The sequence below is a fragment of the Mirounga leonina genome, unplaced genomic scaffold (assembly GCF_011800145.1).
Source record: "Mirounga leonina isolate KUSES-001 unplaced genomic scaffold, KU_Mleo_1.0 Mir_169, whole genome shotgun sequence".
In the NCBI taxonomy this organism is placed as follows: Eukaryota; Metazoa; Chordata; class Mammalia; order Carnivora; family Phocidae; genus Mirounga; species Mirounga leonina.
This window is the reverse complement of record NW_023270431.1, coordinates 8,500,745-8,526,587: the sequence shown is the minus strand read 5'-3', so window position 1 is coordinate 8,526,587 and position 25,843 is coordinate 8,500,745.

The following is a 25,843-nucleotide window of genomic DNA, read 5'->3' as shown; positions in this document are numbered from 1 at the left end:
GAAAGCCAGCAGAAGAATCTCTTCTGCTTTGGGTCTTGAACTTCTAGACTTTCTTCTAAAGGGCTCACCTTGGGACACCTGGGTGGCTCAGTCAATTAATGGCCTGCTTTAGGCTCAGGTCATGATCCCAGGGTCCTGGGATTGAGCCCTACATTGGGCTCCCTGCTCACAGGACACCTGCTTCTCATTCTCTTCCCTGCTTGTGGTCTCTCTTGTTATCTCTCTTTCTCTCTCAAAATAAAATCTTTAAAAATAAATAAATAAAGGGCTTACTTTTTGAATTAATAATAATCTCCCTTGATTAACATCTCCTTTTATTAATACAAAATCAATTGATTTGAGACCTTCAAACATCTGCATAATCCCTTCACTTTTGTCATGGTTTTTGTTTTTTTTTTTTTTTTTTTTTTGGTTAGAAAGAACAACAGAAGCAAGGCAAATGGATTATATAGGGTGTGCATCATTGGCAGTCATCTTAGGATTCTTCCTACCTATATCTACCATGATAGTGGACTAACCAATCAATACAAAGGATTATCATCTCCAGATGCTGTATTATAAGGGTCAAGATTATCCTGAGTTACAGGGTACCTGGGTGGCTCAGTTGGTTAAGTATCTGCCTTCTGCTCAGGTCATGATCCTGGGGTCCTGGGATGGAGCCCCAAGTTGGGCTATCTGCTCAGTGAGGAGCCTGCTTCTCCTTCTCCCTCTGCCTGCCACTCTGTCTGCTTGTGCTCTCTCTCTCTCTCGAATAAATAAATAAGATCTTAAAAAAAAAAAAAAGAAAGAAAAAGGAAGTAAAATAATCTTGGGTCACAAACTGGAAGAATTTCAAGACCTAGTTTAGTGAAGATGCTAGTTCAACTAAGCATGGTCTTCAAAATTTCCAAACTGAAGAGGAAAAACTTCCTACCTTTAATCCCTGAATCACAGAACTTTTCTCTTATCATACCTCCCAATTAAGTTTATTTTATTATATTCTGACTTTCATGGCAGCAGAAAATACTCAGCACTTTCTTAAAACATGCCTTCATTGTTAGCTTCAAATACTCTTGTAACACCAAAGGATTATATCTTTTTGTACATACGATTTTTCCATTCCTTTCTATTGTTGCCTCCATTTTTGTCAAAATGTGCTTTACATAAATCAAACCTTCAGCTGAATATAAGAGTTTAAGAGGGTTTAATATTGGGCTCCTGTGTGGCTCTGTTGGGTAGACATCTGACTCTTGGTTTTGGCTCAGGTCATGATCTCAGGGTCATGAGATAGAGCCTGTGTGGGTCTCCATGCTGGGTGTGGAGCCTGCTTAAGATTCTCTCTCTCTCTCTCTCAAATAAATAAATAAATAAAATATTTTTAAAAACAGGGTATAATATATATGCTTGCATTCCAGCAAATGCACTTTCTGGTTTTTATAAACAGTATTAGAGGGTTAACATATTTTCAGCTTATGTTCCACCAAGGAAGTGAATTCTTCTGCCATATTAGTACAAACCATTTTCCAATTTGTATTTATTAATTATTGGCTTATAGTACAGCAAACATTTTATGATGTTTTCTGAGCCTTTTTTTCCCTAATATTTTATAATGGTTTAGTATACTAACCCTATACTTAGGTAGAGTACATTTTCCATGTTGTTATCTCAGTCATGAATGAAAATGTTAAATAGAATTGGGCCAAGTCTCTATAAAGCATTTGTCTTCCATTCTCACCTGAGCTATTGATAATGATGTTTTAGATAAGCCACCTACAGACTCATTTTACAATTAGCTGTGAGTCTAATAGTTCAGTTGAACAGTGAGCATTTTCCAATGTTGATGAATAAGTCATGTGGAACAAAGTCAAAAGTCTTGTTAATATGAAGATTGATTAATTTATTATTTTTCTTGGTTCTTCCAAAGCCATTATTTGGTATGACAGGTGTTTTTAATTTTAAAAAATCTTATGGCCCAGCCTTTCTCTAACTACTAGAAAAAAATAAAACAAAATAAAAAAAAAAAACACCAACTTTTGTTAATTAAGGTACAAGCACAATTTCAAGATTATAAGATGAATAAAATAAATATATAGTTTTCGGCATAACCTTTTCATTTTTCTAGTTTACCTACAAAAGACTCTTAAGATGTCTTGCTGATTCTCAATGAATTACAAGAAATAAAGCCCACTAGCTTCTTTTATGATTCAAATCATCAGTGCCTAACAAGTTTGACAATCCAGGACCTACTTCTCCATTCCATTCCTTCCCCTATTCCATCTCAGTCTTTTGACCTTTATTCTATAGGTTCCCATTTCAAGTGTTTTTAATGGCACAGGTTAAAATAAGCAATATCTGGTTCTTGTTTTATTTTAGTGTTATTTGTTATGAGTTTCACCTTTTTTTTTATCTGTCTTGAGGCCTGTCCTATGAAAAGAATGCTTTAAAATTCCCTTTATGTCATGTGTAACTGCATCTCATTTTGTTTTGAATTTTTATTTTTTCTTTCTAAGCATTTACTAATTCTTTTTCCTGTCTTTTGGTAATTTAATAGCTTCCTTTTTATAGTAACTTCCATGTGCTAAACTTTGATTATATCATTTTATAGGTCCAGTGATTGAAACTATAGAGTACATGCCTTTCTAAATAATAACAGTTGTTTAGACCAAAATATTTTCCCAGCTTTAGTGAGGATGGAGGATAAAAATCTTACTCAGTGAGAAAATATTTTTTAACTTGGAAAAGAAAAGGGATGATGACACACTTAGCAAGACAGAATGAATTTTGTTTATCCTCAACCTATCCTCAATGAAATTAAATAATTTTAGCATGCCAAAATATGTATTTGTTGCTGCAGAAACGGAGACTTCCATACAGAAGGCAACATGATAAAAATGCAAGTAAGGAAGAGAAAAAATAGATTCTTGAGCTCTCATACCTAATATTTCACAGTGCCATCCATTCAAGATGACTTGCTATATAGTACCCTAAATGGGAAATAGAATGTATATCTTAGGCATATAAAATTATCCCATAATTTAAAAAGAAACTTAATATCAAGGCAACTAACGCTATACCTAGTATAAAAATGTATTGACTAACAAATGACTCATTGTTATGGAACTGATTACACACAACCAGACAGGGCAATTTGGTGCCTGTAGGTTATGGTGGTAATGTAATCTACTTAATGCATGAAGAAATCAAAGATTTGATATTTCTCAGCTACTGTAGTTTGTCAGATAGTAAGTAAAATACTTTATACTTTATTTTCATGAAAATTATACTTTCCTGAGTTTTTAAAGTTTCACCTTTTACTTTCATATCTGTATATTGGAAATGAGTTGGTCCATGAGAAATTACAGAAAATATATTCGTATTTAGCCACAAGCCATTATTCAAATTTCAGTTGACCATGCATTTGTCTATTTTTTAAAATGAAAAGTATTTGTTTATATCATGTAGTAAATATTTTACAATGTTATTGATTAAAGCATTGCAATGGTGATGGGCAATAACAAACTGGAACAATAAAATAAAAAAGAAAGTTTTAGGTACCTGGGTGGCACAGTTGGTTGAGCCCGACTCTTGGTTTCAGCTCAGGTCTTGATCTCAGGGTCATGGGACTAAGATCCAAGTCAGGCTCCTTGCTCAGCACTGAATCTGCTTGTGACTCTCTCTCTCTCTCTCTCTCCCTCTGCCCCTCCCCCCACACAGTCTTTCTCTTTCTCTCTCTCTCAAAAATGAATAAATCTTTAAGAAAAAAATAATATAAAAAAAGGTTTGATGAGGCTATGAAGCAATAAGAACTCTGATGTGTAAGTGTGGGAATATAAATTGTTAAAAACATTTTGGATATCTGTTTAGTAATATTGATTAAAGCATTCCTTATAACCCAGCAATTCTACTGCTAGATATTTACAAAACAGAAATGCTTACATATGTGCATAAAAAGGCTTATTCAAATACGATCAAAATGGAATTAACCATAATAGTCAAAGCCTGGAATTAAGAACATGCCCATCAACTGTAGACTAGATTAAGAAAATAAGGTGTATTAATTCAGCATATTTTATAAGCAATGAAAAATAATTATATTGTATACAAGGGCATGGATGAAATCTTACAAACATAATATTTAGCAAAGGAAGCCAGATATATAAGAATACATATGTTATGATTTTAATTATATAATTTTTTAAAGCAGAGAAAAGTGATCTCTGGTGTTGGAATTCAGTATAGTGATTTCTTTGGAGAGTAGGAAAGTGGGAATAATGAAATAAAGGTGATAAGGAAGGTTTCTGGATACTGAAAGTGAGCCCTAACTTAGTTACATGGTTGTGTATATTCTGTGCAATTTCATTGAATTGTACTCTTTTGTAGGTATGTTATATTTTAATGAAAAGGAATGTTATGAATTTGTAGAACTATAATCCATTTGGAGGAAAATTTCTAAATTGATTAAAGATTTAAAAATGTAAATGGTTATAAGATTATGATGGCCATGAAAGTGCCAGGAGAAAATATAGGTGAATATCTTTATAATTTCGGATTAAGAAAGATATTCCAAGATTTACCCCAAAACCAGTAACTATAAGAGAAAAGAAGAAAAGGCTTATTTTGTAAAGATTAAGAAAACAGGGAAAAATTAAAAAACAAATAGGAAACAAAAGTAATTGCATATGAAAGATGTGGGGTTAACTGATCACTTTAGAAAGATGATAACAATTTATTGTCTAGAAAACTAGTAAATGTAAAGAATTAAACATTTCTCCCTTTTTCCTCATATAAATACTACTCTAGAATAAAAAATTGGCAATTGAAGGGAAACTTCTTTTTATAGAACATTCTGTTAATAAATGAAAAATATGGATATACTGGAACATCAGCATTTGGTAGTACTCTATGAAGTAAAAAATCTAGATATTAGCCACCAGTATGAAAATAAAAGTGCATACTGGGTGATACACCTATAAAGAAACTGTAAGGTTCAGAATAGAATTTTCCTTGGCAGGGAAGCAGAGAGATTGTTACTGGGATGGGTCTCATGGAATATCTCACAAAATTCTATTTCTTAACCTATGTACTTGGATCAATACTATAAGGATATTTACCTCATGTGAATTCATGAAGTTATATGTTTATTTTACATAGTTTCCTGTACCTGTTTCTTCATATAATAAAAATATTTAAAACAATTCAGAATTAAAATGTGTATAGGAAAAATGGTGCCTAGGTGGCTCAGTTGTTAAGCATCTGTCTTCAGCTCAGGTCATGATCCCAGTGTCCTGGGATCGAGCCCCACGTCCGGCTCCCTGCTCAGTGGGAAGTGTGCTTCTCCCTTTGCCATTCCCCCTGCTTATGTTCCTTCTCTTGCTATCTCTCTCTGTCAAATAAATAAATAAAACCTTAAAAAAAATGTATACAGGAAAAGATAAAAGTAGAGTAAAAAAGTTAAACACTTCATGTAAGGGTCAATGAAACTAGAGAGTCAATTCAGAAACAAACAAACAGAAACAAAATTTTAAAACAATTCATGGAAGCACTATATGAAATTCAAATTCTAAAAATAAGATTTAGTTCATCTATCACACTGTAAAAGATTAAAAACATGATACAACACAGAATTAGATGGATGTCTAACCCTTCCGGCAGGCATCTGGTAACATGTATTCACAAGGAAACGGCATATACATTGAACTGACAATCCTCAGAGATAACCAAACAAGCATGTTAAGACTAATATACAAAGTTTCCTCCCTACTAGGATCTAGAACAACAAATAATTGGAAATTAATATGAGAGGCTTTGACCTAGAAGGCAGACATCAATGGGTAGGGTGATATTGACCTGAAATAGCGAAGCTCCAAATAAGAACTTCAGACTGTTTGTCATGGAGAATGTATGTGTGAAGTATTATGGGCCAGTTCACTACCAATTGGGAAAAAAGCAAAACAGATATAAAGATTACATATTCACTACACAATATATACCAGAGGAAGTATTAAGTAAAATTAAAAGGTTAGTTATAAGAAATAAAATGACAGGAAAACTAGATGGAAGTGAATATTTATTATACTCTAGGTACAAAATTTCCAAGCGCCAAAATTATTGGAAAAATCATAGAAGAGAGATGAGAGATTTTAATTTTTCTTTGTTAAAATTAGTCAAACAGATCACATTTACTACAAAGAAAGTGACAAAGAAAGTCTTCTAATTGTAATATAAATGGTACTAATATAGGTATATGAAAAAAAATTTAATGGCATGAGTAGACATATAAGGCTTGAATAGAAACAGATATCCCTGATAATAACAAACACAAATGGTAAACAAATATATGAAAGGAAGTTCATCATAGTAACCACAGAAATGAAAAATAAAATATATACCATTTTTCTCATATAGCACATTAACAAAACTTGAAAAATTCTAAAACCTAAATCTGACAAACATGAGATAAACAGTTTACTTTAAAAAATCAATAAAGAAAAAGTAAATTTGGAAAACCCATTTAAGAAACTACATATTTAGGGGCACCTAGGTGGCACAATCAGTTGGGTGACTGACTCTTGGTTTTGGCTCAGGTCAGGTAACAATCTCAGAGTCTCAAGACTGAGCCCTGCATGGAGCTCCACGCTCAGTGGGGAGTCTGCTTGGAGTTTCTCTCTCCCTCTCCCTCTGCCCCTCCCCACTGTACTCTCTCTCTCAAATAAATAAATAAATCTTTAAAAAAAAGAAAACTATATATTTAGAGAGAGATAGATGTAGATAGATATTTGATTAGCATATTATAAATATAAAATTATTTAGATATGTATTAGTGCATATTTGAATTCTATATACTGTTTACTTGTATAATATTATACTATTATATGCTATTATGTATAAAATATATTTTAAAATATATGTTATATACATAAATAAAGTTATATGTAAAATATAAAATGTCCAAACACTTTGATCCTGTGATTATAACTTTAGAAATACAAGCTAAGGAATTAATCTTAAATACAGAAAAACTTCAAGTATAGGTTTATTAGGAAAATTAAGAAAAAAGAAAAAATCAATATGAATAGAGGAATAATCAATAAAGGACATTTATTAGATGAGAATAATAACGTTTTAAATAATATATAACAACACAGCAATGTTATAAAATGGGGAAATGTTACAAAGTTGGAAAAGAAGTATGGGATGGTTTATATTCAACATTCAAAATTATCTTTTAAATAAATACATTCATGGCAAAAGAACACTTTACAATATTATCATTGATTGTTTTTACATATTGCTAGCAAACATTGGAGTGAATACAAGTTATTAGGCAAATCAGGTAATGGTTCATCAGCCAAATTTGATTTTTTTCCCCACATTGTTTTGACTATTCTAGATCTTTTGCATTTTCATATGAATTTTAGAATCAGAGTGTCAATTTCTAAAAGAAAGCTTGCTGGGATTTTAACTGGGATTACATTGATAATTGGCATTTTAACAAGGTCGAATGGTCTTATCTGTGAACATGGTTATCTCTCCTGTAATTTAGGTCTTTCATGTTTCTTAGCAGTGATTTGTGGTTTTCAGTATAAAGGCTCTACACATGTGTTTTGGATATATAACTATTTTATGTTTTTAATGCTATCATGTATGATGCAATATTTTACCAGCTATTTACGTACCTATTTCCTATTTTTCCTAAATTTTCCTATTTACCTACCAAAATAGGAAAAAAAAAAAAAAGAGCTAAAATATGCTGTAAAATTGAAGTCCTAAAATCTTCCCCTAACTTTGTTAGCATTATAGAATTTAGAGGAAGAAGAATCTTTAAAATTAAGCTAGTCTTATAGTCCATTTAATGCTTGAATTTCCTCTACCAAGTTTTTGAATATCTTTGTTGACAAATAATTCACTATTTTCTAGACTGTTTCATTCCATCTTTGGATTTTACTAATTGTTAGTGTATCCATTGTTAACTCTTCAGTTGATTGTGTCTCTGAGTATTCTTTTACTCAGTGCTCCTTTTTCTAGTCTTTCCCTTTTCTGTGACATCTATTCTCAATGTTAAGGATCATAAGTGACATCAAATATTATTATGATATAATTATAATTATGATATAATTATTACGATATAATTCCATGTCCTCTCTCTATCCTGATTTCTCCTTTCTGAATATAAGTCAATTTTTAATATCCATGGCAAAAGTGTGATGTGCCAAACTAATTCCATTTTACATATGGGAAAAAGGACAGGTGCCAGTTCTTTAAAATAGAATACCAATTTGACTTGCATGTGTTCTGGAGTAGCTTTTCCCCATATATGTTACTTTCAGTAGAAAAAGCTTCTCTACATTAGGCTCTACAGAAATAACAATTTCCTCTTTGGCTAATTTCTGTTGAGATGATGTTTCTTATCTCATTCATTCATTCATTAAATATTTATTGAACTTAAGTTGAACAGGCTCAGAGCGAGGTAGAAGAATTATCAAGTGAAGAAAGCAAGTTCATGCCCTCAGAGGTTCAAAAATGAAGTGACCTTTACATTACAATATAGGAAGTGCTTATATAGAAGAATATATATAAAGTTAGTAACAAATGGAGAGGGACTATTTAACTCTGCCTAAGGGAAACTAAAAGAGGATGGAACATTTCATCTGAAGACTTTATTGGAATAATTCGAAGTAACCAAGTTGAAAAAGGATGTGAAAAGGCAGATGGGGCCAAGGGAGCCACACAGACAAAGAAATTGAGGTGTGGGAACTTAAGGAGTGGTAAGAGCCGAGGTCTGAACTCTTTTATACCTCATGTCTGGATTTTCGGGTTTCTTGTTTGTTTATTTGTTTGGGGTATTTCCCTTTGCTGTGTCTCTTTCTCGATGAGCTCTTTGTGAAGACACTGAAAGCAAGACATCTCCCCCCGCTCTTTTGTATGGTTTCACATTTGGAGGAATTTTTATTTTGTCTCAGTAATAATAGCCTATCTGAAAAATTCTTTTACATGTTGTTCCCTGATAAAACACACAAAATGGGGGAGGGCGTAGCTGGAGTTCCATGAAAAGGATACGAATCCTAAACTGGACCAAACTATGACATAGGCAGAGGCCTTGTGAAGAGCCTAATTGAGATGGGCAGTGTCACTGGATTGATGAAACATGTCAGCACAGTTTTATATTAATGAAAATAAAAGTCTTTGGGAGAAGCTTTAGCATTAGTACTTTTAGGAGCAACAGATGCTGTATCTGTCTTTGCTTTAACAGCTGTTTCATGTAGGTGACAGGCTGACAGGAGAACAATCAGGGGTTTATTTCTCGTTGAATTTTTAGTTTCTTCTTTCATTTGTGGGTTATTGTTTGAAAAGAAGTGTCCCCGTATTCTCCCCGTATTAGCAGTCCTCCTTTTCAAGTTTCTGAAGCTTGTCATAGATAGCTAGCAAACAACTGAACTTCTTAAAGCTTTTTATTGTATGTGCATGATGTCCTCAATGACTTTGGGCTTGAAATAAGTAAAATGAAGTTGCTTAAGAATTGGGTTTTGGCATATATGTAACAGAACTAGTTGAACCTGCATAATTACCGGTGTCGCTAGAGAACTGTGTCACTCCGGCATGTCTGGTGCACTATTGACATTCAGTGAATGCTGAAATAAATCATAACAACGGGCTTTCAAATCTGACTTGAGTCAGAGTAATTCCACTGATTTTGAGAAAGTGGGTTACTTTAAGTGTGTAAGTGTATTAACCTCACATCTTCGTTCGACGGCCAATTTATTCTTGTGGATTTTCCTGGAAGTAATGTAAGGCGTTTTTGAAGATACATGAATCTTCTCAGTCTACAGTGCCAATTAATTCACTACAGAGGTACTTTTCCAAATGGCCATCTACTAAACTGAAAGAGTGAATGTTGTGCCTCATCACCTCTGAAACCAACATTCTAACAGGAAGTTCCTGGATGTGTTTCAAGCAAAATGATTTAAAGCAGTAATCATTGAAAACTAAAAAAAACCTGGTTAATACAGGTTCCTTTATAAGTCAGGAATGATGAGTGGTAACTCCTTCTAAGACCTCAAAGAGCACAGGTAAAACACTGGAGGAATTTTAAACCTCTATCGACATGGGGGAGAAGGGACCATCATGACATTATACAATGTGGATTATTCCATAAAACAGAAAAAAGAGAAACCCACATATATACTGTTGCTGGGAACAATGGGCAGGATGCTTTTCATCACTCTGCAATGACATTTATTAAGTGCTTATTATGTATGATGTATATATTGTTTTACATGTATCACCTCATTTAATTCTTACAAGAAATATAAGGCAGGAAATTAATTATCTTTATTTTATTGATTAATAAGTTGTTTTGCAGAGAGGTTAAGTAATCTAAGATAGATCACAGTTACTGTCAATGCTTTTAAGCATTACACTGTATCAGGGCAAAACTATGCTGAACATATGGTCAATGATGCTATATAAATTCATTTTGTTATTTGATTAAGAATATACTTGTCAGCTAGTAATATTTTATCGATAGTTTACTCAATTATCAGGCATTTATTGGGCAATAGTAAACTTGCTGATAAACAAAGGGTTTCAAAATTAAGGAAAATTTTATGATCATATAATCCTAAAAAAATGTTAATAGCCCAAGAAGAGTAAAATTTTAGAGTAGCCAAGTTTTCGATGAACATACTTTATAAGGTGGAGCTTGGAGAAGGAGGAAATGGAATATTAAGATTTTTTTTAAAAGATTTATTTTATTTTAGAGAGAAAGAGAGCACGCGAGTGAGTGGATGAGCTGGGCGAGGGGCAGAAGGAGAGGGAGAGAGAGACTCTTAAGCAGATTCACTGCTGAATGCAGAGCCCTGATGTGGGGCTCAATCCCATGACCCTGAGATCATAACCTCAGCCAAAATCAAGAGTGGGTCACTTAACCAACTGAGCCGCCGGGGTGCCCCTAAGATTATTTTAGACTAGTATATTGATAGTATATATTTCTATAATAGCATTGAAGGAATGAGTATATTCAGAGTAAATTTTACTTCTATTTTACATAGGATTCAAAAATTAAATCAAGAAAGGAATACTATAATATGCTATTTTTCTCACATATTTCTCATATTTCTCCCTTCCAGCTTAAAGAATAGTCATGAATATGCTTAAATTAGGCTGAAAGAATAGCAAACAATATTTTAAAATTATAATTAGCTCATATATGCATAAAAAAATACGGTAGTCTGCTTTATCTCAGTAACACTTTAAAAGCCTGAAGCATACAGAAATGCTATATTTGGATTAATCAATATTTAAGAAATGTAATACATGTATGTTAGGGTTCTCCAGAGAAACGGAACCAATAGGAGATATATATGTTGTTTTGCAGAGAGATTAAGTAATCATATATACATGTAATTTTATCACATAAGTAATTTAAGATTTATATATAGATGTCTATCTATATATATATATATAGAGAGAGAGAGAGATACACAGTGACAGAGACACACAGAGAGGGAGAGACAGATTTTATTATAGGAAATGGCCCATGGGATTATAGAGGATTATTATCAAGAAGTCCCATGATCTTCCATCTGCAAGCCAGAGAACCAGGAATGTTGGTGGTATAATTCAGTCTGGGTCCAAAGGCCCAAGAACCAGAGCCTGTGATGTAAATCCCACTCCCAGCTGGAAGGCCAAAGAACCAGGAGTGAGAATATTTAAGAGCAGGATAAAATGTATGTCCCAGAATAAACAGATGGCAAATTTACTCTTCCTCCACCTTTTATCCTATGCAGGCTTTCCATGGACTGGATGATGTCCATCCACATTGGAGAAGGAAATATTCTTTACTTAGTCTACCAATTTAAATGCTTAGCTCTTTCAGAAACACCCTCATAGACACACCCAGAAATATTGTTTTAGCAGCTATCTGGGCATCTGTTATCCCAGTCAAGTTAACACAAAAAGTTAACCATTGCAACATGTTAATTGAAAATATTTAGTTAAAATAGAAAGGCATATGGCAGGATATTATAAAGTCTTTACTCAAACTGCCCAAGGGTAATCTCAATTAACATTTTTCTATATATCCTCAGTCATCAAGTCCTGCATTCAAAACTATTCATAAAGCACTTAGAATGTACATTCACTTTACCAGTCAACAGAAATGTATCCCTGTCCGCACAATTATTAGTCTAATGGAAAATCTAGGCACATCAACAGACAGCTTAATGAGTGGATGGATAGAACTGTGTGAGGCCTGGGTGAATAAAGAATGAGAACCTAACCCAGATTTTCTGATCATAAAATGCTTCCCAGATCAAGTAATATCAAAACTAAGACCTGGGGATCTTAGCTCACGGAAAGATTAGGAACAGGGACAGGAGAAAGAGCAGACCTGTTTCTCAAAGAATAATCTGTGGGCAGCAGTCAGTCTAGAGATGAGAGAGAACAGCACTGTATTCAAGAAAGTAATAAGAAAAAAGGAGAAAGAAAAAAAAGTTCAATTTTTGTAACAAAGTTTTCTAGACGTAAAATGGGGTCAAAATGAGACCAAAGAAATAAATATGAGAAAGTTCACCACGGGTTTTTAAAGTCATGATAAGAACTCTGAATTTCATCCTAAAAGCGAGGAGACCATGAAAGACGTTTAAGTAGGCAAGTAACTTGTGAGCAGATTTGCGTTTGGGAGAGATCATATTAGAGGATGCTAAACAGTGAGCAGTTAGAAAGTGGAAGCATACTTCAAGTGAGAGATGAAGATGACTTGTACTAGGTTGATGATAGTGGGGATAGAAAGAAATCCATGGATTGGAACACTTACTTTTTTGAGTTAGAGAGAACTTGTTGTTGACATGTAGTGGGGAGAGAAAGGAATTAAGAATAAAAACAAGGTTTCTGATTTGAGCAAATGGGTAAACAAAGTCATCATTGGCTGAGATGGGTGATCTCAGAGGATGATCAGATTTGATAAGAAGATGGTAAGTTCGATTTCAGAGATGCTGGGTTAGAGGTTTTAACACTCGGGAATATCAAGCAGACAGCTGCCAATAGAGTTACTCAGAGAATTCAGGCATCTGTCATCATTCTCAGATGTGTTATTGGAATTGCTGGGGGACAGAGGGTAGAGAAGGCCTAAGACATGAGCCCTGTTTAGGGCTGGGCCAGACCAAGAAATTTCCAGTGGTAATGCTACAAGGAAAAGTCAGAGATATTAATCATTTATTTTCTATAGATTTATCAAACATCTATAAGACAGGCACTGTTTTTAAGTGTTAGGAAGATAACAGTAAACCAAATAGTGTAAGGTTCCTGCCCTTTATAGCAAGTTTTTAAAAATCAAGAAAAGGGAGGCATGGTGCTCCAAGAAGAAGTATGTGGTTAATATTTATTTAAAAAAAAAATATACTAAATCAAGTATTATTACCTTTTCAGATAGGGTTTTCTGGACAAACTTATATTTCTCCAAAACAATATCATAAACTGATATATGTTTATTTATTTTATTTTTTAAAGATTTTATTCATTTATTTGAGAGAGAGAGAGAGAGCATGAGTGGGATGGGGGAGAAGGGGCAGAGGGTGAGGGAGAAGCAGACTCCCCACTGAGCAGGGAGCCTGATGCAGGGTTCAATCCCAGTTCCCTGGGATCATGACCTGAGCCAAAGGTAGACGCATTACTGACTGAGCCACCCAGACGCTCCTATATTTATTTTTTTATATTCTTTCTACCACTAGTAGTCTATACCTCCAAGATAAAATACATGTTGGTTAGTTTGTTCATTGCTCTACCCGCAGTGTCAGGAACAGAGCTTGATTCATAGTAGAGACTCAATAAACATTTGAGGGAATTAATAAGTTATTTACCTTCTACTGTGTAGACCACAATGTTATTAATCCAATTAAATAAACAAAAATCAGACAGCTAAAGATGACTGAATTTTAATATCTTAAACATGGGTTATTATACATAATCTACTTTTTGGAGATCAGAGAGAATCAAATTCTCCGTGAAAAATATACAAACATTTTTTTAAATGTGCAAAACATTAAGAAAGACCAGCCTAATCCCACTGCTAAGTAATTTTATCATGCTCACTTGTTATCATTTGAGGGTTAGCCCTGATTTCTCAACTGTGTTTTGTGTATCTCTTCTCTGCAAGAAATTCCAAGGCCTGCTTCCATTTATTTATTCAGATTTTATGCACAAGGATAGTTATAACTCCTTGAGACAGAGCATCTCATTTTCCAAGACACCCCACAGATGTCAGCAATTACGCTGCTATACAAAAGGTTTCCATCCAAGCAAATAATTTGTTTTCTAGTGAAAAATAAAAGATATCTCACCTCTGAAGAGAGAATTTTTTTTGTTTCTTTCATAACTGTGAATGACCTGTGAGACCCATCTGGTCTTTCCACAAATGAAAGAAAGAAAATCCTTCAAGGGTAAAATATTACTTATTCTATGAGGAAACAATTTTAAATTGAAAAAAAAAAAAAGAAGAAGGAAGTGTTTGGCTTGTATCACGGCATGTGTCTGATTTGAATCACTTTCAGTGAGTACTGTTGTACCCACTTAAAATATTTTTGTTGTATAATACATATGTAAAAGGAAGAAAATATTTTATTTCAGAATAAGCATTTGCAATAAGCATGAAAACTATTCTCACATTATCAGAATAAATGAAATACTGTTGTGCATGAATATTTTATAGCTTACTGACAAAGTCAAACAACACCTTTGCACCTATACACATTTTTCTTTTTTTTTTTAAAGATTTTATTTATTTATTTGAGAGAGAGAATGAGATAGAGAGCATGAGAGGGGGGAGGGTTAGAGGGAGAAGCAGATCCCCCGCCGAGCAGGGAGCCCGATGCGGACTCCATCCAGGGACTCCAGGATCATGACCTGAGCCGAAGGCAGTCGTTTAACCAACTGAGCCACCCAGGAGCCCCGAAACTTAAGCAGCCTCTTTTTTTTTTTTTTTAAAGATTTTATTTATTTATTTGAGACAGAGAGAATGAGAGAGAGAGAGCACATGAGGGGGGGGAGAGTCAGAGGGAGAAGCAGGCTCCCCGCCGAGCAGGGAGCCCGATGCGGGACTCGATCCCGGGACTCCAGGATCATGACCTGAGCCAAAGGCAGTTGCTTAACCAACTGAGCCACCCAGGCGCCCACACCTATACACATTTTTCAATGAAATAGTTCCAAAACTGTACTGAAATATATCTCTGCCTCATATATAGGATGGAAATAGTAACACGGCCATTTTGCTGAATAAATCAAATATCTGAATGAGCCAAAATAAAACATAGTGGTCCCATGACTGTGGGAACACATAAAACAGTTTTAATTAGCTTAATTTTAATCTATCTTTCACTAGATTATTTTTACATATACGTAGTAATCAATTTCCCATCAAATATTGCTTAAATTGATTTTGAGGGCATTCAACATTGTAAGTGACAATATAGATTAAAAAACGTTCACCAAATTATATGCCAAGGCATCCATTGCTCTTCTTTCCGTGGTTACCTCATTGGCTCAAATCTTCATTATATTTAATCTGGATTTTTTAATGTTTTTCCGATTTATCATACTGCCAATAATTTCAACTCAATGCTACTCAGCACCACTTGTAGATAAACCTTTAGTATAGAAGAAAATGGAATAGTGAATCAGACTGCTTTGAATAGTGGAAAATTTGCTAGACATATGATTTCAGGTAAATCAATTAACCCGCCTCATCTGGAATCCTCATCTGTACTGAAGATGATAACAGCTGTAGAATTTCTGAGAAAATAAGATACAAGTTGGCAAGGAGCATCAGGGGTCAAACACAGCAAGTGTGGACTGAATGCTAGTCTCTTTCTTCTTCTGCCTGGGATGTAAAACTACTTAGGTTCTCTCATTTGTGTCCTCCCATCTCCTACGTGATAAACTCCAAAAGCACTAGCTGACTGCAGAATGAATCTGATGCTAACACAGTGGCTATGCAGCTACACAAAATACTATTTTTTGTGTGTTTTTTTTTCAATAATCTGTAAATTCTTTGTGGGGAGACACTGTATTTTGCACTCAGATATGTCTGAATTCAAAACTTCGCACTCTGGCTGATTAATTAGAAAGTTATCACCTTGAAACTATCTTTGCCTGTTTATCCCTTGCAATTATTTTCATGTATTCTCAAGGTACACTTATTCCATTTTAAAGAAAACAGACCTAAAGAATAAGCCAGTAGTATTCTCTTAATAGATAATACGCATCAGTTTAATGCTAGAATAATCATTTTTACATGTCAAATGACTACATAATAGTCTTCTCAAAAATCAGATGTAAGGTTAATCCAGGCAATTGAAATATTTTATTTTACTAGTTTTCTCCACAGAAGACAAAGCATAAATTATGAAATAGATATTTTCGGATATTTTCTTAAAAGCTATTGTAATAGACTGATTTTTTTTTAAAGATTTTATTTATTTATTTGAGAGAATGAGAGAGAGAGCATGAGAAGGGGGAGGGTCAGAGGGAGAAGCAGACTCCCTGCCGAGCAGGGAGCCCGATGTGGGACTCGATCCTGGGACTCCAGGATCATGACCTGAGCCGAAGGCAGTCGCTCAACCGACTGAGCCACCCAGGCGCCCGGTAATAGACTGATTATTAAAATTTTCTCAATACTTCTTTTTGTATCCAGGCCATTTCCAATGCAGTTTTGAAACCATGTCCTCAATAAGAAGAGTGTATTTCCCCACTTCTTGAGTACAGGTTAACCTTGTGGCTTGCTTTGGCCAGTAGAATGTTTTTGTGAAGTTCTAAGCATGGACCTCAAAGCTCTTACTTTTACTTAGAACCAGGCCACTGCCCACTTAAGGCCAGGAAATCCTATTAAAGGATGAAAGATGAAGTAGAGAAGACCCAAATTGCCACAGATAAGGAAAGCACAGAGTAACCTAAAGATATCTGACAAGCATACGCTATAGTCCTTCTAAAATTAGCAGAGCTAGCTGCACAATACAACGTTGACCACAAACTGATGCGTGAGCTCAGCCAAGAGAAAAAGAGCAAACTAGGTGATCCACGGACTCGTGAACACTAATAAATGCGTCCTGTTTGAAGCTACTGCCTTTGGAAGTAGCAACTACTGAACTCTATATTCATGTCATCCGCGTTCTTAGGCCAGACTGAATATGATACAATATTTCAAGCACTGTATTGAGGAAAGAAAAAATGTAAAAATATGGTATTTATATTTCCTTCTACCCATTTTAAATGTCTTAGTTCTGTGTGTGTTTGGCATTGATCTTCTATTATAATTTATACTGCATTCTGCTGTTCTTTATTATATTTGATACTGCTTCAGTTATCAGTTCACACTAAATATGGAAATAAATGTGTTATCATTCATAGTAATTTATTCAAAAGATACATTTGAGTACCTGCTAAAGGCAAAGGCGGCCTACTCTGTATCAAGAGTGGAGGGGTTAAACAGAAACTCTCCTGAGAAATCTTGCTAATGAAACATTTTAATCAGGACAACCAAGAAGCGTGCGCTGTCTATGGCTTTGGCAAATGGGCAATCATTTTGACTTCAGACTTCCATCAGGAAATTCCCTTCCCACCAAAGCAGAAAGAAAGAAAACGACCAATAACATCCCGTATCCCTCACTGTCCTGTGATGTGCTAATGTACACAACAGAATATGACAGAGCACACCGCTTCAGGACACAATACTCAGGTCAAAAGAGAGAGACACTGCTGAGTTTCGAATACCCCTTCCTAGTATAGAAAAGCAGAGCAAGACTTTAGCAGTTTGAAGTATACAATATAAAATGGAAACCTTCTTGAGCAATGAGGTTTTTCTGTCATATAATATTAAGGATCTTGGGATAGGAACATGTGACCCCTATGTAAAACACACAAAAACAGATTAACAAAATTTGGAGATTTCCAGGAAAAGAAGTCATCATGTATTGCACAAAAATATTACTGTCCCAGCTATACTGGCTTAAGAATTTCCAAAGAAAAAAATAAGAAATAATACTATTGAGGAGAATATGAGAAATTTTATTAGCACCCCGCTGCACAGATTCTGTAATTTGTTGTAGTTATGCTTAAATTGCAGAAAGTAAAATTACATTGTATATTATATGAAGAATGTTTTATAATTTAGTGTGGTATTTTTGGTGTTTTTTTTTAAATTTGTATTGTCATCATAAAGCTATGAATAAACTAAACCCTTTAGGTAAATTATAGATATCTATCTCAGTTTGGACTTCACCTGACAACAATTATTAAGAACACACTATAGGAAAGATTCTTTGATAAGTGCTATCTTTTGGTACTTTTTATTTTTTTCTTTTTCTTTTTAGTTTAAGGTGTAGAATTTAGTGATTCATCACTTACATACAATACCCAGTGCTCATCACAAGTGCCCTCCTTAATCCCCATCACACATTTAACCCATCCCTCCCACCCACCTCCCCTCCAACAACCCTCAGTTTGTCCTCTATAGTTAAGAGTCTATTTTATGGGGGCGCCTGGGTGGCTCAGTTGGTTAAGCGTCTGCCTTCAGCTCAGGTCATGATCCCAGGGTCCTGGGATCGAGCCCCGCATCGGGCTCCCTGCTCAGCGGGAAGCCTGCTTCTCCCTCTCCCCCTCCCCCTGCTTGTGTTCCCTCTCTCGCTGTGTCTCTCTGTGTCAAATAAATAAATAAAATCTTTAAAAAAAAAAGAGTCTATTTTATGGTTTGTCTCTCTCTCTTTTTTCCCCCTATGTTCATCCACTTTGTTTCTTAAATTCCACATATGAGTGAAATCATATGATATTTGTCTTTCTCTGACTGACTTGGCATAATACATTCTAGCTCCATCCACATCATTGCAAATGGCAAGATTTCATTCCTTTTGATGGCTAAGATTCCATTGTGTGTGTGTGTGTGTGTCTACTGCCTTTTTAAATCCATTCATTAATTGATGGATATTTGGACTCTTTCCATAATTTGGTTATTGTTGATAATGCTGCTATAAACATTGGGGTGCATGTATCTCTTCAAGTTAGTATTTTTGTATCCCTTGGGTAAATACCTAGTGGTGCAAATGACATATCTGATAAAGGGTTAGTATCCAAAATATAGAAAGAACTTATAAAAGTCAACCCCCAAAAAACAGATAATCCACTTAAAAAATAGGCAGAAGACATGAATAGACATTTTTCCAAAGAAGACATACATACAGCTTACAGACACATGAAAAGATGCTTAACATCACTCATAAGAGAAATATAAATCTAAACTACAATGAGATATCACCTCATACCTGTCAGGATGGCTAAAATTAACAACACAGGAAACAACAGATGTTCTTTGTTTATTTCTGTATGTGTGATGTCACATTTTACATAAAACCACTGCTGGACAGTGAGAAAAGATAGTATTAACAAGATACAATCCCCTGCACTCAGAAATTCACAATCTAACTTTAAGTTTTCTAGAATACTGGTTTCTTCTCAGTTGGAAGTAGCATCACATTTTTTAAAATAACTAGAACAGTATTAAAAGTACCTAGCATTTTATACTTCCTGTGCCTCAGATTAAAGTGTTTTACCTAAAGAGGCTTAATTAATTATCACAACAAATCCATGAGCTAGGAATTATTGTAAAGTTTATTTTGCAGATGAGGAAAGTAGGGTATAGACAAGTAATTATCATTAGAAGCTCAGCTAGGAAGTAGATGAACCAGAACCTAAAGCCAGTCAATCTGTTTCTGGAGTGTGTGCCCTTAACCACTATACTGAACAAACTCTTGTCACTTTTAAAGCATTTGGAGAATGGTTATTGCTACAATTTATTTAACATCTTTCCAAGCAAGAACCTGTGTATGTTAGTCTATATTGCTAAAGAGCTCTGATTTTGAAGCTGAATGGGACAGATTTTGAATCCTAGATTCACCAATTACTACCTCTGTCACCCTGCATAATTCACTTCTGTTAACTCTAGAAAAGCTTTTTCAGCTCTAAATTACTGGTTATAATAGTACCCTCTTAGCCCACACGATTTCAGCACAGCAATGAGGGGCAGCTCCGTACACACAACCGCCCTCCCACTTTGATGGCTGTAAGAATCTTCTTTTCAACCTTATGTGTTTCTCCAAAGTGAGAAGAGGTCTCTTACAGTAAACACAAGGCACAGTTTGGAGGTACAAGGAAACTCTCAATCAGTACATGCTTCAATTTCTCATCTTTTGGATGGACAATTCTGAGGTGCATTCTACAGAGTTCTTCAAAAGGTCCCTAATGAGATTGAATGCCAACTATCCATTGTAATAAACAGCTCAGTACCCACCTTTACAGAATTTTCTTTTTTTCTCTATTTTATTTTCCCTTATCCCTTACTTTCTTTTTTTTTTTTCCCCACCAATAAGCTCCAAAATAAATTACTTATGCACAAGAGTATCTCTCAGGCACTGTTTCAGGATGATGAATGGAAGAGACAAGATGGAAGGAGATAGTCCATGTATTTAGTTCAGTAAATAGTATGTACTCAATACTGACTGAATAATAATACTCTCATTACCTGAAAATTTAGGGCTTTGAGGAACATATGTGTTTCAAGTTTTTAGCATGAATATTTTCTAAAAGAGGAAGCCATGAACCAAGGGGATGATGACTACAAGATTAGTGAATTAAATTGAAACATTCTAATACACAAGGAAAGTCAGTTCTGTTCTTACAAATTCTAATAATCATAATCACCAAAACATTACAAGAAAAGTCTGAAAGTCTGAAGTTATTTGCATCATATTAAGCTATAGTGAACTTGACTTTCAATGAAGCTGTTTTGAGGAAAGAAAAGACTTCACTATAAGAGATTTTACTTATTTATTTAGACAGCTGACATCAAGATAAATTTTCCAGGATATCTTAATATAGTTAAGTACGGAAAATCATTTTTGTGGCATATAGTCTGAATAAGAGAATGTTTTCCTTTATTGACTCTGAAATTGGATTTAAATTTACAAACGGTACAATGAAGTTAATTTTCAAGTTGTTGTCACATGATTGTACCCTAATTTTGAAATGTATTATCAAACTGTAAGAGCAACTTTATATTTCCCCTTGAATTTTGAGAATTTTTCTCTTACTTTAGCTTGTTTCCTGTTCTGTTTCTTCTCAGACCACTTTTTAACATTTTTTTGTTTGTTTTTTAGTTATTTTCTAACTTCAAGGAGTTTACAACCTGGTTGGGAAGATTAAAAAACAACAATGCAAGACATAGGACTCTGTATATACTCCTTGCTATAGGAATTAAGAATAGACCAAAATGTAATGAAGTAATTAAGGGTGATTATAAAGATGAATTACTGATCACCAAAGTCTTACAATAAAATAATATATAGAAGATTGAATAATTCAATTGGAAGGAGAACACGAACAAATAGAGAAAAAATTATTTTGTTTGTCTGGAGCCAACAGTTTGCCCTGTGATTATATTGGTAGAATAGAACCAGATCACTAAGGGTTGTGAAAAACATTTCAAAGAATTAGGGGCTATTTGTCAAAAATTTTAATTGCCAACAATTTCAGTACAAAATGTTTACACATACACTATATATATAATTATTCAAGTAAAATTAAACTGTATCATTATAAATTGTATCATGTACATTATAATATGACAAATTTAGAAAATAAAATTATTACATACAGAGAAGCTAAGTAATATCTTAAAATATGCAGCTATACATGATGTTACCATCAGCTAGAATTCTATTTACTCTTAAAGAAACTTCTGTGCTTGTAAAAAATATTCACAAACTCTCATGAAAACTGCAATTTTGGAGATAAATTTTTGTCAGATCACATTGTCTTTTTAGAATGTATATTAACATACTGGCTGAATTCATAATCTAAGTGAAATGTTAGTTCTGCTAGTGTCTTGTTCAACTCAGTTGATTCAACCTGTTACTTCTCCAGAGGAATTATTTTAGACAATATCAACACGTTATGATGATAATTTCATTAAAAATACATAATATAACCTTAAATACCACTTAATCAGATACAGGAAAACCATAATACATAGAAACATATTTAAAGCAAACGAAGAATGGAAGTATCACTCTCATTCCCTATGTATTGTGAAAATCTCACCCATCTCTCACGGTGCCTTGGATATCTTGTGTGACACATACATCAGCATCGGTTTGTATATAACTTATTAATAAAGAATAATTATATATTTTTAAGTCAAGATTTTGATGTAAACATAAACCTGAAAGTTTCCTTCCCACACTGACAGAGATAGACCAGGCAGCCAGGATTTAATGAATTAAAATTTAACATCAAACCTTAGAAGGAGGTAATATAAAACGGGCAGGTGACTATGGCTTCAGACAACAGAAAATAATTATAAGAAATTTATAAGTAAATAGCTTCCCCTCTTAAAAAATAAAGAAAAAAAAATGTCTTGTATGATTTGATAGAGAAGTGCTCAGGAAAATAAAAATCTGAATGAGGAAGGACAGTTGATTACCGATTCCTGCCTGAGTACACTTCTCTTTGCCCCCGTTTTCTCACAGCGGTTTTTGTATTTTCATGAAGATTATTGAATACTAGCATGGCTTCACCTAGATTTGAAAGGAATGTTGAATCTCATCTATAATTTTAGCCTAGGTACTGACTAAAATTAAAGGAAACAGCTGAACAAAAGGTATATACGAGTTGGCAACCAGTGAAAATCAATGATAAGAAAATTATTTTCCATATAAAATGAATATGATCCCTAGACAAAGGGAGTAAAAACAAATATACAAACAAAAACGTAAGACAGGGATCTTACATGCCCCATTATTGTTAAATATCCAGCACATAACACACTGAGACATAGAATATATTCAATGGATATTTATTAAAGGATGGATGGATGGATGGATGGATGGCTATTATTTTCAAAAGCATACTTCAGTGACCAGTAGATTCATGAAATAAGGACTAGGTTTACAATTACTTTAAGTCTCAGCATGATTCTCACTTTTAGGCATTCTCACATACTGAATAAGCATCAGTTTATTTTGGTACATCCATTATGATACAGCCATTTTGATGATGTGGCCACTCAGAAACATTAGAATGTAATGAAATCAAAACAAAACTCTTTTTACTTACATGTGGTGATGGCCTCCTTCAATCAATCAGAAGTGGAAACTAACTAACTTGAACTAAATTCTAGAATATAATTATCAGAAAAAAATCTTTAATACAGTTTATACATCTTAAAGACACTAATCAACTTGTGAATCTGATAATCGCTGCCTTCTTTACTACTAAATGTTGGAGACAGAATGTAACAATACCTGATGAATTATAATGCCTTTTTAAAAAAGTGGTTGAGTAAATCCATTTTCTCCTAAAAAATGGATCTTTATTAATGTAAATTTAGAATTCTACAATGAATTTTTGAATACCAGACATCACACTTTCCAGTCTGATATAAGAACATGTTTTTAAAGTATACATTTTAAAGACTTTAAAAAGTTAACAACTAGGTTTTATCCAATGCAATTTTATCTTTTTTCATATCTGTAGAAGTACTTCATGAAGTCAGATACTACTAGGAAATGTGAAGCAAAATATAGTTTGCCAATTTTTCACACTGCAAAGTGTGAAATATTTTCCAAATGTATAACTGTCCTACTGGGGATGATGATTTTTGCAGTAAAGATAAGGATTTTCTATCTTAAAATTTGCTTATTTAAAAATTCCCTATAAAAGCTAGAAAGTACAATTTCACATAGATATGTAGTATCTCAAGGAAAGACATCATGTTGATATACTCTTGCCTATCCTAGCTTCCCTTTGTGCCTGTCCTTTATCCCATGTGCTGCTAAAACCAGTTAATTAAATGTTCTCTGCTATGGCAGTGTTTTTCACTGTTGTTCATAACCTTTTCAAGCCTGCGAAATATATTTATTAGTAAATGCTACTGATATTACTACTAATAATTGTAGTATGCTAAACATAGAATACATAATAAAATGAATTAGAGTACATATGGATTCATGACACTTTTGTTTCACTTTGTGTGTGTGTGTGTGTGTGCAAGTTCAATTCATGTATTACAAATGAATATACTTGAGTACATAAGTCAAAAAATTTTGAAAGCCATTGTGTCAAAGAATGAGAACAAGTTGAATTGGATGTTCTGCTTGCTATTATTAGAACTTGTGCAAAAGCCAAGTTTATCAAATGGAAATCAGCTGATGTTCTTTCCCAAGTTTCTTGTTCTTAGAGAGGAAAGCTATTGCCACTTATTCTTAATCATGATTTAGTCTATTTCTGTACTCCAGATATCTAATGAGACTATTTTTAGTGTTGCTTTGAAGTTGAGTGAGTCACAACTTCAATCCAGTAATCTTTAGTCTAGTTATAAAAACTCTTAGAAATGTATCCATGCTTCAAATATTTTCACCTCTATCAAGATTGAAGTCATCCACTAGGAAAGAGGGAGGAAGAGGCGGGAAAGTCATCCCAGGTCCTAGTCAAGCGTTCTATAATAGGTGAGCTGGTTCAAATTGTCTTGTGTCTTTTTTCATAAAGGCACATAATTAAAGAATAAGGGCTTACATATTTAAAAAAAGAAAGTAGACTGAAATGACAGGTGAATTGAAGTCACTCATGAGAAATGTCACATGAAGTATATGGAAAGACATTTATAAGAGGACAGAAGTTAATAAATTTGGATGAACTCACAATTTAGGTTAGTAAACAGATACAGACACTGAAATACATTTCAAATTAAAAGAGGAAGCTTTGAGGAAAATATAATAGGCTTTGACTGTGAGGAGGTTACGTGAATCTACAATCATTCATTTATTTTTTACTCAACAAATATTAAAGGCTAAATATCCTGGGGAAAATATAATGATAGAAATTCTAACTTTAAGGAAGTTTGGTAAAAATATGAGAGAAATGTGAGCCAAGTGCATGTAATCCCAATAAAGCCTACCTCCCTGCAGTCTAGTCTGAGCTTAGTATAAAATTCAAAGGAATGCCAATCAGTTTAACATCTAACAAGGATTTGAAAGCCTTTTACATATCTTTATTCTTTCAAAAATGCAAAAATAATGTATTATAAAATCCATTATGCAATTTATTATAGATGATAAAAACATATCTACCATATGTTCAAATTTCCTTTCTTTCTGTAAAGTCTCCAAAACATTCCCCCAAGCTAAGCACATACAAAGCCCAAACTGTCTTCTGTTCATTTCACCTTCAGATCTATTAATTGATCTTCTGACCAAGACTGTCTGCTGTATTTAAACCTATCAAAGCAATACATATTTATACAGATTTCATGTCCCATGTAAAAATAAAGAAAATATAATATGGAAAAAATGTATGAGTCTACTAATATAAATGGAGAGCATTGAAAAAAATAGGATTGAGAGAAAGATAGTTAATTCAGTGACAAGTGCATTAATGTAAGTTGTTAGCAAGATTCAAAATGAATATTTCCAATGAAGACCTTCAAATGTTGGATAGAACTTCAGAAAGACGGTATGATTGGGTAAAATAGTTGAATATGTAAGGATAGGGAAGTATTGCTTACCTCACAAACTGTTCTGAGATTGCAAAGGGTGAGAGTTTTGTTGAAGAAGAGACTAGTCTTAGGGCAGATTTCTGGGAAACAACTCTATTAGGTGGATAAAGAGAACGAACCAGATGACAGAAGGCAAGAGGAAAAGAGGACTGAATAATTCTGTGTCAGGTAATAAAAAAGATTAGGAAATAACAGATGGAACAAAGAGATCAAGAAGGTGATATATAGGATAAGGTTATTCTTGTGCTGTGGGTGAAATTTCCATTGAAACATGTA